We start from the raw sequence: 13,276 nt of genomic DNA on the forward strand, positions 1-13,276 counted from the left end.
TGAAATTGGACCAATCAGAGTCATTTCATGTCAACTCTTATTGGCCCAAGTACAAGCTGCATAACTTTTGCATGAAATTGCAAGGAGAAATTACATCTCATTGATCATGCCCAGTCCTTGCATATCGCACACTCACACACCCTGCTGCAATCAGCTCAGCAGCATGACAGTGTGCTCAAGTCAGAGCAGGATCATCCACTAGGCAACCTAGGCAATTGCCTGAGGGCTAGTGGGTGTGAGGGGGCCCACCTGCCACCTTCTCTGACCTCTTTCTCCACTCCATCTTACCAAAAGGACCACAAGGGGGTGGCAACTCTATTACCTTGCCTAGGGCTCCATTACATCCTAATCCATCCTTGGCCCAAGCCCTTAGTGTACAGCGTGTTGGCATGTTATAGATTCAGGATAATAGCATCTACCCAGTTTACCCAGACACACAAAGCTGAACTTCTCTAGCAACTAATCCAATGGTAATTTGAATGTATTACATGTGGATGACATACCACATTATACTACTGGCAATACCTCTATAGTTTTCCCATATGAGTCTGGTTTAATTTAGAATATTATTTAATAATAATTTTAAGTGGTGATATTGCTAATTGCTTCAGTCTTAGTAAATGAGAGCAGTCCATGCATTAGATCCCTTGATTTACAACACAGCCTGTAATCCAATGTAAAGCAATAGTACACAGGTAGAATAACCTGTGTGTCTTCTCTATTTCTACATTACATAATAAGGCCCAAATCTGATCATTCCTGTCAGTGGTACTCAGTCATTCTGGGCCAATAATACTCCACTCTAGCCCTCCAGGCCTCCTGATGAGATAGCTACTGTTCCTGTTAGGACCCACTCACATGGTCTGGTTTACTGCATAGAAAACTATATTATATAAAACATATTGGCCCATATGCTATTGACTTTTTCTCCTGAGTTTATTCTTAGGTGAATGTGTCAATAGAATCGTGGTTGGGGTGTCTTGGCACCCTATGGAAAAAGATACAGGAGACAAAAAAGGGAGCCCAATAGTGCAGTATGTCAATAGTAGGTGTGTGGAGAAATCAATTGATTAAAAGGGCTACTCACAAAGGAGGGTTGCAAGGGGCAACCGACCACAGGAAGCAGGTGGAGACCATAAACCCGACTCCACTCGGGGTGGTCCTGGACGGACCTGGTTGCGGTCGCTCTCTTAGATGAAAAAGGATGGACAAAACATTAGCCGTGGTAAAACAACGGGTGTTCTGTCACCACCCCTCGGACAAACATGTACGGGGTATAACTATGCACAATAAGGGAAAGAGGCGCCCTGATTTGAATAAAAGCTCTCAGAGGCTCCCTATGCTACATGATTTCTGTCATTTGGCACTGTATTGGCCTGAGGAAGCGGGCTCAGACCCGCGAAACGCGTTGCCTGTGCTCAAATAAAAATCTTTTGTACGTTTACAGAGATTTCGTCATTGAGGTAAGATACCTCATTTTTTTTTTCGTTTTTAAACTGGTTTTAAAAGCTTTTATTCAAATCAGGGCGCCTCTTTCCCTTATTGTGTCAATAGAATGCCTTTTAAACCACCAGCAAGCAAGTATATACTCAAAATAAATTTGATAGTACTTTTTTCACATACTTTTTATTACTACCGTATTATAGTTGCAAAGTGCTGAAAAGTTATTTTAAAGTGAAGATGGAGAATTATCTCCAAGGAGAAAACTCAGGAGAAAAAGTTAATTGCATATGGGCCATAGATGTCAGAGAGGCTGTATACACTTCACTGTTGCTCCAAGATGCCCTCAAAAATCTTCTATGCTTTAGTTTAACTGCTATGCCAGTATGACTTCTACTAATGCTTACAGATTGGCACTATAAAGGAACATTAGAGAGGAGAACCTTACAAGGACACCAGCGCCATTCATGGATAGTGGAGAAATCTTGCAGTCTCAGTCCTACTAACCTACCTTAAAGAGGAACTCCAGTGAAAATAATGTAGTAAAAAAAGTGCTTCATTTTTTACCATAATTATGTATAAATGATTTAGTCAGTGTTTGCTCATTGTAAAATCTTTCCTCTCCCAGATTCACATTCTGACATTTATTACATGGTGACATTGTTACTGTGGGCAGGTTATTTAGCTGTTTCTAGCTGCTCTGTCTGTTAGACAGCTAATAACAGCTATTTCCTGTCTCTGAACATTGTTACATTGTGGCAGTTTGCCAGCAGTACCGCGGTATTCAGAGCCTCTTGTGGGAGGGGTTTCAGCACAAAATCAGTCACACAGCGCCCCCTGATGGTCTGTTTGTGAAAATCATTGTCTTTCTCATGTAAAATGGGGTATCAGCTACTGATTGGGAAAAAGTTCAATTCTTGGTTGGAGTTTCTCTTTAACACCCTACCTGACTGCTGACTGCTGTCTGTTGGCTAGTTGTCATTTTGCATTATTTGTAATTGTTGGTAGCCAGTGAAGCTTCGGACCTATAGAGACTATGACTAATACAGGCCTTTCCATGAACATCATTGGAGATAAAGTAATACAACACTGAAGCTGCTTGTTATCCAATCACTGATTGATGTTGAATTAGGGGGTCGGAGTCTTGATTGTTGAACAAAGGGGTCCATTAGGAATGTGTGGGAGAAGAGCATGACAGATTTATCAGCTGTTAGGCAGTGAAGGGTTAAGGGCGCCCAGGGCAGTGCATAAACCTGGACCCAGGGGGCTGGCATGCACCATTTCTGTTTACCAAGAGGGGTGTGAGGGGAGCTGGGTGTGTATCCTTTATACTGACATGTGTTTGGCATTAAGCGCATAGGGGACTTTCCCTCCACCCCCTCCCTAAATGTAGGTAGTAATGGTCCCCTATTTGACAAGGACATGCAGAGCCATAAGTCACAGGGCCGTTAAGGCTGGATTTAATTTAGATGGTAATCCCAGAATGAGTGCCTGCAATTTTTCATGTTACCTTAACTGGTAATTGTTGCCATTAATCCTCTGTGTTTCGAGTTAAACAAATAACAGGTACTAGTATAAAGCAGACCCCCTTATACCATGCTCCACACCTCCTTTGCATTAAAACATGGCTGACCTTCCAAAGATCGAAGTGTCTATATGAAAGTAGGAAATAACTTTACTTTCAATAAACATTCTTCTAGTGCACAATTGCCCTGTCTGGGGAATGAGAAGCTACAGGTGAAAAGGCTGCATACTAATGCTGCACAGAGAGTGTGCAGAAAGTGCAGTAACCCATAGCAACCATATGTCATACTACACATGCATCAGTGACATCATGGTTTCTTGGTTTCTGCTGATTATGGTATTTGTTATCTCTGAATTATGGAATAAGTTAGATGCAGATGAAGGAGAATTTGCTTAATTCAATGTTAGATATGTTCACAAAAGTGATGTTCTTACCCTAGGAAAGTGCAGATTACCTCATGCTAATAACCACGCCCAAGTCAGGAAATTCTTCTAAAACATTTGCGCACCTGCCTGGAAACTGTGCGCAAACTAAGAAATGAAACTGATATTTCTACTATCTGCATTGTAGATATGTAGCCAGCTTCCATTTATCCCCCAACAAAGACCCTCTGAGGCCTGCAAACCATTAGGGATCCCCACCCCCAACACACCTCCAGCTCGGCACTCAGGCCTGTCTTCAAACAAGTCATTAAATGAAGGGTTGAAGGTTCAAACAAGGGTCATTTCTTTGGATACTACACAGAAATGTTTAGTAAACTGGGAGCTCTCCACTGATTGCCCTCCACCATATGTGCTTGTGCTGTAGGAAGGGGCCAACCCTGCCGATGTCACGCAGCTCTCCGGTTACCATGCTCTGCTGTTCTGGGCTCCCCTCTATTAGGCCAGCTCTGGGCAGATAAGGCAGTATGAATCTACTGTTCTGCTAGGCATGATTAGTAGAACCTGTGTCCTGTTTGCTGGTTTGAAGAAGGTCTTATGTGAATTATTTACATTTCAGATATGCCTTTTGACTGTAGTATTTCCTTTTGTGAAAGGAGGAACCTGTTGGAGTACTGTGATGGGGCCTTTAGCCAGATTCATAAGGAAACTCATCAATGGATTGGTTGAGCAGCCAATGTAAAAATAGGCTCATACTCAACTGATCATGTAATTTTATTTAACTGAGAAGTGAAACTTGTTCTAATCTAAAGCTTGGTATAGGCATTTAACTTGTGTCACCCAGAGCAACTGAATTGGTAGACAGTGTGGTATCTGAAGAGGCATTCCTCATCTTTTATACTCAACCCTGCTTGTGGAAATAGCAATCGGCTGCTGTATATTTTTTCATATGGTTGATAATGTATTCCTCTACAGCCAGGGTCCTCCTACTATTTTCCGCCTCCCCTCTCCTATCAAGTGCAGTGTATATGTTTACATGAATCCCTCCACTGGCTTCCTATCCAGTCCAGAATCAGATTCAAGATATTGTGTCGGACCTACAAATCCGTCCACAAAACCTGTCCAACCTACATTTCTGATCTTACTCAGAGGTACACACCTAGCCGCTCACTCCGCTCCTCCAATGAACTTCGCCTGACCGTTCCCCGCATCACCCAGTCCCATGCACGCCTCCAGGACTTCTCAAGAGCTGCTCCAACACTATGGAACTCCCTACCTCCACCCATTAGGGCAGCCCCCTCCTTCAACACCTTCAAGAAGGCCCTCAAAACTCACCCTTTCACTCTGACCTACCACCCCTCATAATTTCTCTAAACCCATAGCTGAACTCTGGTCCCCTACCTCTCATGTCCCTACCTCTCCCTCTAGATTGTAAGCCTTTGGGCAGGGTTCTCCTCCTTTTGTGTCCTACCTGATCATGCACCTCCATTACTGTGCACCCATGCTATGCATTTGAGTGAACCTAACTTGCCTAATCTCCATGCTCCCCTCCAGTGACTGACTAAGCATTACCTTGTACTCATACTGTGCTGTGTGATCTGCTTTTCTTGTATTCCTGTATTGTCATATTGCTGAATGTCACCCCTAAATATTGTCTGTAACCTACATTAATGTCCAGCGCTGCGTAATATGTTGGCGCTTTATAAATACAATAAATAATAATGAGAATTGCTGGCTCACGTTCCATAATGAGCCTGTCATTAATGGCCTGTTATTAAATCAAACCTGAAGCGAAAATAAACTCATGAGAGAATGAAAAATATGTGTAGTACAGCTAAGAAATAGAGTATTAGTAGCAAATAAAAGTCTCATATTGTTTTCCAGTACAGGAAGAGTTAAAAAAAACTTCAGTTGTTATCTCTACAAAAGAGCTTCTCTGAGCTCTTCAACCCACTGGGTCTGATACAGTCCTGTTTTATGCAGCACTTTAACAGCAAAGAAACAGTGAGAGGCAGCTTGAGGTTTTACTGCAGGAAAGTTCAAAGGGTCATTATTTCTGATTTGTTTTATAGTTTAAAAGGCAGAGTGTGGTTTCTAAACTGCAAATATGACAGAATAATGCATTGTTATAAAAAAAAAAGCTACATAACTGAAAATAAAAATATGAGATTCTCTTCTTTGCTACTATTGTTCTATTCCTTATTCATACTGCACATAAAATTCATTTTATCATATTTTTTTTGTTTGCTGCAGGTTTGCTTTAATCTGTATACATATCTTACAGATATATGCATCGGATCGCATTATGAAACTACTAGTTACCTGGCTGCTCGGCCAATCCACCGGCTAAGTGAGTCACTAACATCCAATTTATATATTTTTCATTAGGACAGGGTCAGCAATGGCCGGCTTCAGTTTCTCTTAGCAAACTTTACTGTATTATTATTATAATTATTAACTAGGGGGTGCAGGTGATAGTGGAGTGGATTAAAGGTCCAAGCAGAAACAAAAATTTAAATATGAAATATGAAGCTTACATCTATGGTTGTCTACATCGCTCAGTGTCTTTTCTGGCTTGTTAAAATCTAAATGATAAGTTCATCAAAGTTTTCCCAATGTCTCCACTGTTACTTGCTTCAGACTTCAGTAATTATAATGGCTTCTATACTTAAAGGATACCCCAACTGAAATGTGACATAATGAGATAGACATGTGTATGTACAGTGCCTAGCACACAGATAACTATGCTGTGTTCCTTTTTTATTTTTTCTGCCTGAAAGAGTTAAATATAAGGTATGCAAGTGGCTGACTCAGTCCTGACTCAGACAGGAAGTAACTACAGTGTGACCCTCACTGATAAGAAATTCCAACTATAAAACACTTTCCTAGTAGAAAATGGCTTCTGAGAGCAAGAAAGAGGTAAAAAAAAGGGCAATTTCTTATCAGTTAGGGCCACACTGTCTGAGTCAGGACTGAGTCAGGACTGAGTCAGCCACTTGCATACCTGATATTTAACTCTTTCAGGCAGAGAAAGAAAAAAAGGAACATAGCATAGTTATCTGTGTGCTAGGCACTGTACATACACATGTCTATCTCATTATGTCACATTTCAGTTGGGGTATCCTTTAATACAATGGTGTCAGATCTGCTGCTGTTACATCCCAAAGCATCATGGGAACTAAGAATCTAAAGTGCAGTGGATGGTTCCTCATGAGCCAAAGCTCAGCAGCTCCACTGAACGGATGCGCATTATGCAGCAGGCCTTATAAAGGTGCCTGTTGGCTCCAAACCCAATGCCTTCTTCTAGATGGCATCATTTGAGAGAAGAACTGTGTCCATGGGAACTGACATGAACTGCAACAGGTTAGGGACCTCTGATGGCAGATAAAGCTTTGCTTCCACTAAGGCTTTATAGCCTAGCTTTGCTGTCTAGAAACTCCAGTGATAATGAGTCTAGTTATATAATGAAGGCTGGCTACAGAGTGTATGATTGTAATTATAGATATTAAGGACATAAAACTTTGGGATTCACCCACCGAACAAGATGAAGGCATTTCCTCACAGTTACAACACAAATAATGGGTCTTTCCTTTTCCCCATTGTACAGTTCCCCTTCACTAAAAATCTAGCAACAGTTATCACCAGGCCTATGTTGAGAACAGGCTTGTCTGTGTGATAATGTAAGATAGAGCTGCACTGCTGTCCATCAGACAAGCATCCGATTCCCCGCAATGACTGGAAGTCAGGCTGGAAATGGCTGTAGCAGCAGCGTACTGCAGGAGTGGCCTATACTTTCCAGAAAAGCAAATGCACACATGTAGTCCAAATCCATTTGTTATGGGAACAATTGCTTCTCATTGCATTTACATGGAAATGGTATCAATTAACAAGTTTGTTTTCTTTACCTTCAATCTCATATGATGTAATCTTTAGGCTGAACAAAGTGAATTATTTTTTAGCCTGATTCATTAACCCGTTCCTGGCTTCCCTGCAACCCTCTCCATTCATCCTCTCCATTACAGAGAGGCCCTTTATAGCACAGTTTTATGTATTAGCTTGTCAGGACCCCAAAGTCATAGCATGTTCCTAGATGTGTACACTGGACACCTGGCATTACAGAAATATGAAGGGTGCACGGCCTTTACTGATCAATGTTTAATCAAAACTATCAGGGATTTAATAAGAAGCTCATAATTTTTCATCGATTTTTGTTGGATGCCACATTTTTTTCTAATCAACATCTATTCTGTTAGGGCCGGTTCACACGGACGCTTGGCAGCGTTTACTGGCAAGCATTCGGGACTCGTCGGCTAAACACTCCCATTCAAGTGAATGGGAGCATTTAGCATCACGTGGTTACCGTCAATTACCGTCGATTGCGCAAACGCGGTGTTCCGATCCTGATATAACGTGTCGCTTCGGCCGGCCCTAGAAGCAACATCCAGGGCAAGCTAGCCGCCGCAGCTTCATGTCCCCTTGTGGGGACGAGAAACGCTGATCGCAACGGGAAGCCGATGATCGCTGTAACGCTGCCCCCGAATGAGACGTCACAGGACGACATGGCTTCCCAGCCGCCTCAAAGCCGTCTGTCGTCCGTGTGAACCAAAAAAGAAAAATGTAATCGACTATGATGGGAATTAGATTCTAAGCCCCTCTGAGAGACAGTTAAAGAGAAACCGGGACCAAGAATTGAACTTCATCCCAATCAGTAGCTGATACCCCCTTTTACATGAGAAATCTCTTCCTTTTCACAAATGGATTATTAGGGGGCTCTGTATGGCTGATATTGTGGTGAAACCCCTCCCACAAGAAACTTTGAGGACCATGGTCCTGGCAGTTTCCTGTCTGTGAACCTTGTTGCATTGTGGGAAATAACTGTTTACAACTGCCAAAAAAGCAAACAGCAGCTACTTCACCTGCCAGCAGTAAAAATGTCACCATGTGATACATGTCAGAATGTAAATCAGGGATTTAAAGATTTTATAATGGGAAACACTGACTAAATCATTTATACAAAATTATTGTAAAAATGAAGCACTTTTTTTTATTACATTATTTTCACTGGAGTTCCCTTTTTAAGGTGGCCGTTAAAACGGACCTGAACTCTGAACGTCCTCTCTGCTCTAAAAGATAAGCAATAGCATGATAACCTTGAAAGAAAAACATTTCTTTGTTAGAGCTAATACAAATCCTGCAATTAATCTGCAGTGTGTCTACTTCCTGCTTTCATGGAAGTAAACATGAGTTAACACCCAGTGTTTACCAATTAGCTGCTCTCCCGTAGCAGACAGCTGAGAGATCAAATCACAGTTGTGATTAGTCAAAGATGAGGAGGAATTAGATTAAACTCTCTAAATACATACAGGGTGCATTTCTATATGTCTTCCTTCTGTCCTGTGCAAGAGTTCAGGTTCACTTTAATTGTACGATCTCCCAAACAATCATCTGTATGATCAATTGGATTGGGTATCATTAATGGAATAATCACACAATAATAATAATAATGAATAAATATATCGGGTATCTTTACAACTGCTGACCCAGAAGGAACATGAAGATCAGCAGATTTGACTTGACAGGCTGCATACTTGTGCCACGTGAGGATGGCAAAAGATCAGCACAACAACCAATAATACGGCATTTTATGGAAGAGCATATCAGTGGCAACCTCCGTTACTTCCCGTTGGGTATTGGAGTTAAAAAGCTGAGGAACAAGCAAATGTCCAAGTAGATTAATAATAATAAAGCCACTTTGTCACTGGAATGAAGTGCGGGAGTGATGGAGGTGAGAATAACAACGTGAAGGGACAGCTGGCACACAGGTTCAGCAATAAATACACCTGCATGAATCCATCCTTGACTTAATGTAACTGCTACAGGGCGCATCTACCCAGGTGGCATGAGGAAGGCAGATGGACGTGAGCCTGAGTTTGCTGTGGGTTTTGCATAAGCTGTGTATGCCCGCTGACAAGGCGATAGCAAGCCCAGGCCCCATCACCTTCCATGTTTGCATAGCAACCGGATTTGCATACAACTGGCCTTTTCATTGCAGTTAACAACTCTCTCAATGAAAGTAAATGTCATATTATTGGCACAAATATATGTCCAGTATAAGTCACAGCATACCTGGTGAGACTTTCCATATCCATCATACAAACAGAAAATGATGATCAGTAGTCAAGAGGGTAGTTTTAATTATAAGCAGCTCATCAAATGCCTAATTATACATATAAGGCTGCTGGACACAGCGGAGTTCCATCTACATAAATCACCTATACAAGTCATGGAGCTCCAAAGCAGATTCTATTATACGTTGTGTTTCACATATTTATGTGTGACGGACACTTTCCACATTGCTGTATAGAGAGACTTAACCAGTTCTACCATATTCAGAGATGGATCATCCACAAGGCAAACCTAGGCTGTTGCCTAGGGCCCAGAGAGAGAGCGTCTAGAGGTGGATGCTAGCCCCCACCAAATATTATTTAAAAAAGGAAGCTCATCATCCGTAGCGGCAAAAACTGCTATGTTGCCTAGAGCCTCATTTCATCTTAATCCTTTTCTGACCATTTTGCAGTTTAATGCAGGGCTGTCGTTTGAACGCATATACATAGTGAGACAGGGTATGTTTCAGTGCCCCTTTTAGAGGCTAGGATCACACTAGGCAGAAATGCTAGCAGTTTTGGAAACGCACAACTTGCTGTAACATATTCAAAAACACATGTAAAATGCACATAATATATATCAATAGAGATGCAGAGGAATGCATTTTTACATGCGTTTTTGGTGCATTTTTTAATTATTTATTTTTCTTAAATATGATACTGTATTTTATTCCATTGATTTGAGAAAATACCAAATATGCAAACATGCCGAAAACACACGAAAAGCTGATTGCAATCCCAAATGCATGCAAAAATGCACCAAAAATTTAAAAAACACACAGTGCAGAAAACTCATGGTTTTCCGCACTGCCTAGTGTGCCCCCACCAGGCTTTTAGTATAAATGCCAACCAAAATGATAAACTGTGATCAGTTCTGGTGACAATTTCCTTTCAGTTGTAGAGATGAGCTGCTTGGCCCTATGCTGAGTCTTCATTATTTTTTTTTTTTTTGGGGGGGGGGGGGGTCTTTCTCCATCTCACTACTTTAACTAAAGGAAACATTGCTGCATGCTTGTTCCGGGGCAGTGAATCAAATGAATGGGAACACACAAAGCTAGGCAGAAGGCATGTTCGCTAGTAAGTCAGCAGTGGCAGCCTCCTTCTCATAATGCCTCTTTTCCTCCTCTGAAATGCAAAAAGGCAGATGTAGAAGCACTGCAAAAACCAAATACATATTTTGCACATATCCTTTGAAATGTGTGGATGTTTTATCTTAACTGATAACCCTGAATTTGGAGTTCTTTAAAGTGAACCTAAAGTCTGCCCAAAAAATTGAGATTAACTCACCTGGGGCTTCCCTCAGCCCCCTGCAGCCGATCGGTGCCCTCGCAGCTCCGCTCTGATGGTCCAGGACCCGCCGGCGAACACTTCCGGTTTGGCCGTCACCGGCCGACAGGCATGGGAACACGAGTGATTCTTCGCGTTCCCAGCCTGTATATCGCCCCCTATGCTGCTCTTGCGGCCTTCCGGCTAAACCGGAAGTGTTCGCCGGCGGGTCCTGGACCATCGGAGCGGAGCTGCGAGGGCACCGATCGGCTGCAGGGGGCTGAGGGAAGCCCCAGGTGAGTTAATCTCATTTTTTTGGGCAGACTTTAGGTTCACTTTAAGATCAATAGACTTTAGCACCTGATGCACAGTAAGGGCCCATTCACACTGGGGCGCTTTGCAGGTATTTTCCAGCGCTTTGCCTGGCAATAAGCAAAGCGCTGTGTACAATGTATCCCTAATGGGATCATTCACACTGCAGTGCTTGCAATTTGCAATTGCAATGCGGTTCTCAGTTCATCAAAATCGAAAAAGTGCATGTACAATCGCAGAAAAATCACAGTCACAATTGTTTTCCAAACACAAGTGTCAACGGGCCCTAAAAGCTTAAAAATGCAGCTATATTTAAGCTTTGCCTACAAATATTGGTGTATGAGTTATGTCATTCAAATGTATAATTACAATATAGACAAAAAATGATTGACTACTTTCTGAATTGTAACCTACTTTTGCTAATATTTGCTTCTTAAAACAGAAGATAATGACATGTGATCATCTCCCCTTGTAAGAGGTGCAACACCCATAACCAATCACATCAAGGCTGTGGGAGGAGCCATGTAAATCAACCCTCTGTGAAGCAGACGCCCTGGTTGCAGGCTATAGCCCAGATGTAGCTGTACATTCACTGTACTGTACATTATTAGAGTCCCCAGACTCCAACTAAAAACCTTTGGAGCCAGAGCTCTCTGTCATGCTGCTCCTACCCTGTGGAATGCCTTGCCAAACTTAATCAAGACAGCTCCAACCCTGGGCAGGTTGAAATCAGAATTGAAAAGCCACCTGCTAGTATGGCATTTATGATCACATAACATTTTCCCCTGTACACATCACTATGTACTGATCTGAGACAAGCTTATGCGCTTTGGGTCCTATGGGAGTAAAGCACTTTATAAATGTTTTGTTATTGTTGTATTATATTCTTTATTAGAATCAGAATCATTTTTATTTCGCCAAGCACGACTGGGTCGTGCCCGGAATTGGACTTGGCATACAGGGCTGAGAAAACACAAAACACAAAATAAATGTTATACAAACACAATACAATACGAATATAGTTCCGAACTCAATTGCTCTACTGCTATAAAATGTTTTAACTTTGGACTGCCGTAAATCATCATCCTGGATGATTCCGCATTCTCATCCCCAGGTTTCCTACATATTGCGTAAGGTGCATCAATGTAATCGGGTTCTGACCAAACCTGATTGTGAGGGAGGATTAACAGCGTGTGTAGGGAGTTTTTGAAGAGAGTTTAGAGACTGCAGAGGGGAAGAAGCAGTTCCTGTGCCTTGAGGTCCTGGTGGCAATGGACCTGAACCTCCGGCCTGAACGGAGTCGGCTGAAAAAGCGGTAACCTGGATGAGAGGGATCGCTAGTAATCCTCAGTGCTCTGGAGCGCAGTCTGGAATTGTAGAGGAGGTCCAGAGGGGGGAGTAGTTTCCCGATTATCCTCTCCGCTGATCCTATCACCCTCTGTAGTTTATGTCTGTCGCTGGCGGAGGAACCAGCGTACCAGACCAGGATGGAGGAACAGAGTACGGATTTGATTGTGGTGGAATAGAAACTCGTCAGGAGTTTGTGGGACATACCAAACTTCTTCAATTGGCGGACGAAAAACAGCCTCTGCTGGGCCTTTCTTTGTGTGGATATGGTGTTGGATTTCCAGGTTAAGTCCTTGGAGATGGTCGTGTCCAAGAGACGTGCACAGGGGACTATTTCCACTTCCAAGCCGTCAATGCAGATTGGGGGTGGGGGGAGCGTGTTTCCTAAAGTCAACAATCACCTCAACGGTTTTTGCAGTGTTGAGGACCAGGCCATTTTCCCGGCACCAGAGGCAGATTCTCTCAACCTGGTGGCGGTACTCCTGCTCTTCATTTTTGGTAATGAGGCCCACTATGGTGGTGTCGTCAGCGAACTTGATCACTTGAACAGCGTCTGACGTGGATCTGCAGTTGTTCGTGTACAGGGAGAATAAGAGATGCGACAGTACACATCCCTGAGGGGCCCCTGTGTTGGTGATCCTTGGTTTTGAGAGGATAGGGCCTAGCTTGACAGCCTGGGATCTGTTACTGAGGAAGTCCGTGATCCACAGGCGCAGGGTTGGATGGACCTCTAGCGTGGCCAGGTTCTCCTGAAGTATATGGGGGCTGATGGTATTGAACGCCGAACTAAAGTCGAGTAGGAGGATCCTGGCGTATGAGTCCGGTTTGTCTAAGTGGTCGTT

At 42.7% G+C, this 13,276-nt stretch overlaps 1 protein-coding gene across 8 annotated transcripts in view; it reads right to left on the reverse strand.

The window, feature by feature from the left end:
* The window catches only part of MEIS2 (Meis homeobox 2), a 211,628-nt gene that overhangs the window by 14,569 nt on the left and 183,783 nt on the right, over positions 1–13,276 (reverse strand). The window lies entirely within an intron of this gene.

The sequence above is a fragment of the Hyperolius riggenbachi genome, chromosome 9 (assembly GCF_040937935.1).
Source record: "Hyperolius riggenbachi isolate aHypRig1 chromosome 9, aHypRig1.pri, whole genome shotgun sequence".
Classification (NCBI taxonomy): domain Eukaryota; kingdom Metazoa; phylum Chordata; class Amphibia; order Anura; family Hyperoliidae; genus Hyperolius; species Hyperolius riggenbachi.